The sequence below is a fragment of the Symphalangus syndactylus genome, chromosome 6 (genome assembly GCF_028878055.3).
Source record: "Symphalangus syndactylus isolate Jambi chromosome 6, NHGRI_mSymSyn1-v2.1_pri, whole genome shotgun sequence".
NCBI lineage: Eukaryota > Metazoa > Chordata > Mammalia > Primates > Hylobatidae > Symphalangus > Symphalangus syndactylus.
This window is the reverse complement of record NC_072428.2, coordinates 129,516,698-129,520,301: the sequence shown is the minus strand read 5'-3', so window position 1 is coordinate 129,520,301 and position 3,604 is coordinate 129,516,698.

Genomic DNA, 3,604 nt, shown 5'->3' with positions numbered 1-3,604 from the left:
GAGAAGGATCCTCAGGGTCTCATGAAATCCACAGAATTGAACAAACAAGCTTTAGGAAGGGCTGAGATCAGACAAACTCTGGGGCCCAGAGCAGGAGTTTCTGGGCTTTCTCTCTAGGGAGCTGCCCTACTAGGAGCTCTGACAACACTCAGCTCTGGGTCTCTCATATCTAGTGTCAAATTCCTGCAAAGAAGAACCTAAGCTCAGGAGAAAGATCTGGGCTTGAAGGTCACTGACATATGGTGGGTGAGAAGCTCTGCAGCAACTTTCAAAGGAACAGCCAAGGAGGCAGAAGGAGAGCTGGTAGAGGTGGTGTCAGAAGGCCACAGGCCACAGATGAGTGGGTTTTTGAGAGGAGGAAGAAATGATCATAATGTCAAAACCTGAGAGACAAAACGAGCACTGAAGAGCATCTGCAAGCCGGGCACAGTAACTCACACCTATAAGCCCAGCACTTTGGGAGGCTGAGGCAAGAAGATGGCTTAAGGCCAGGAGTTCAAGACCAGCCTGGGCAACATAGCAAGACTCCTCCATCCTTATATATAAAATATAACATATATTTTTTTTTTCCAAAAATGGAAAAAAAGCATTTGCTGGGTTTGGTGACTGGTACCCTTGCCAAGGAAAATTTTGGCAGACAAATGGGGGCAATTACCTTGTTAAAGAAGGTTGGTCATGGCCCGGTGTGGTGGCTCACGCCTGCAATCCCAGCACTTTGAGAGGTTGAAGCTTGCAGATCACCTGAGGTCAGGAGTGCAAGACCCTGTCTCTACTAAAAATACAAAAATTAAGTGGTTGTGATGGTGCACACCTATAATCCCAGCTACTTGGGAGGCTGAGGCACGAGAATTGCTTGAACCCGGGAGGCCGTGGTTGTAGTGAGCCGAGATCATGCCACTGCACTCCAGCCTAGGCAACAGAACAAGACTCTCTTTCAAAAAAAAAAAAAAAAAAGGCTGGCCACGACAAGGAAAATACAGAGGGTGTTAGCAGGAGGAAGGTACTGGGCCCAAAGAGGCATTTAAAACTTGAGCATGTTGAGTGATGCCCTTGACTGATGAGGAATGAACAGAAGCCTCGTGGTGGTGGAGAAGGACCCTTTGGTGAAGCTTTCCCAGGTGGTTTTCTGCTAAAGTTTTGGCTTTCTCAAAACACTCTCATAATAAGCAGATGTTATTGCTCTTTGGCCCTCTAGAAAGCCAACAAGCAAAATGCCTTGAGCATCCCAAAAACCTGTTGCTGTGACTTCTGCTCTTGACCTGTCCACTTTTGCTGTGACTGGGCCACTTCCACCTCTTGGGAGCCATTGCTTTGTGCTTTGTCTTCAGGATCCTACTGGTAAAGCCACGTTCCATCTCCTGTGACAACTCTTCAGAGAAATGCTTCAGGATCTTGATCCTACTTTTTTAAATTTCCATTGAAAGTTCTGCTCTTGGCTGCAGCTGATCTGGACGCAATTGTTTTCCATAGAGTGGAAACTTTGCTCAACTTTAATTTTTCAGTCAGAAAAGTGTAAGCTGAACCAATTGAGACGTCTTTGGTGTTGGCTGTTGTTTGTGCTGTTAATCATTGGTCCTCTTCATGAGGGCACAAACAAGATTAATTATTTTACTCAAAAATTGATGTGGATGGTCTGCCACTGAGGGCTTTATCCTCAACATTGTCTCATCCCTTCTCCCTTTTTTTTTTTTTTTTTTTGAGATGGAGTCTCCTTCTGTCACCCAGGCTGGAGTACAATGGCACAATCTCGGCTCACTGCAACCTCTGCCTCCTGCGTTCAAGCAATTCTCCTGTCTCAGCCTCCCCAGTAGCTAGGATTACAGGCACCCACTACCACGCCCGGCTAACTTTTTGTATTTTCAGGCACCTGAGTAGCTGGGACTACAGGCACACACAGCCGTGCCCAGCTAATTTTTTGTGTTTTAGTAGAGACGGGGTTTCACCATGTTGCCCAGGCTGGTCTCGAACTCTTGAGCTCAGGCAATCTGCCCACCTCGGCCTCCCAAAGTGCTGGGATTACAGGTGTGAGCTGCCGCGCCCGGCCTAATTTTTGCTTTTTTAATAGAGACATGATTTCACCATGTTGGCCAGGCTGGTCTCGAACTCCTTACCTCAAGTGACCCACCCACCTCGGCCTCCCAAAGTGCTGGGATTACAGGCTGAGCCACCGCACCTGGCCTCATCCCTTCTTAAAATGAGTTAGCCATTTGCAAACTGCTGGTTTCTTTGGGGCATTGTCCCCATGAGCTTTTCATAAAAACATCAATGATGTCACCATAAATGTGATGATTATTCTTGCTTCAAATTTAGCAGAATCCTTGTTGCTCTGACAGGAGCTCTTTTCAAACTGATGTCTTATCCTTCTTAGTGCCTCAAACTAGATCTTGTTGAGACATGTGATAACAAGTTAGTACAAATTTATTTTGGTGCCAAAAAATTTTGAAATCCATGCATAGTTTTTTTCATAATATGAATTTTCCATGAAAATTCGTTTGAAGACCGCTTGTATAGAAAAAAACAGTATATATAGAGTTTGGTGCTATCCAAAGTTTCAGGCATTCACTGGGAAGTCTTGGAACTATCCCAGTGGATAAGGGAGGACTACTGTGCTAAAAACTATCCCTTGTTTAACTGAAATTCAAATTAAACTGAGTGGCCTGCATTTTATCTGCCAACCCTACCCTGGGGGCACTTAAAAATACCAGAGGCCAGGCAGGGCGCAGTGGCTCACACCTGTAACCCCAGCACTTTTGGAGGCCGAGGCGGGAGGATCACAAGGTCAGGAGATCGAGACCATCCTGGCCAGCATGGTGAAACCCCGTCTCTACTAAAAATACAAAAATATAGGCGGGTGTGGTGGCGCGCGCCTATAGTCCCAGCTACTCGGGAGGTTGAGGCAGGAGAACCGCTTGAACCTGGGAGGCGGAGGTTGCAGTGAGCCGAGATCGGGCCACTGCACTCCAGCCTGGCGACAGAGCAAGACTCCGTCTCAAAAAAAAAAAAAGAAGAAGAAGAATTGCTTATCCATGCCCTGTTTCTTTTCTCTTAGCGTTACTCAGTGGGGGAGTCCTCCCAAGTGTGATGGAGAGTCCTTTCGAAACCCTACTGGACTGTCAGGACAACCAACTGGGCTACTTTTCCACAGGTCGCCCCAATTCCTTTGGGTTCTGATTTCTCTGAGGTCCCAGGATCCAGACAGGCTTGGCCAATCCTTCCCCGCCCAAACTGTAACTCTCAAAACCAACACCCTGGCATAGGGCTGGAGGGGAAAATGGGTGAGGTCAGAGACAAAGAAGAGGGAAGGGTCAGGCGGGGCCCCGGGTTCCCTGCCACATGCCTCCGCTCTTGTTCTGCTTTTCTCCCGAGAGCTCCCGCCCACCCTGCAACCCTCGCCTGGCCCCGCTGCCCTTCCCAGCTCCCTCCCGTGCCTTGTGGAGGCCGAGGCGGTGTCCCGAAGGGGGGCGGGGCAGCAGAACCGCAGCCACAGCCAATCACAGTGGGGTCCTTCGGGGAGGGGCGTGGCCTGATAACTTCGGCGACGCGGCTGGACCAATCCGGACGCAGGAGACCGAAGCTCCTCTGCACTGGGCCCAGGTGCGCTCCG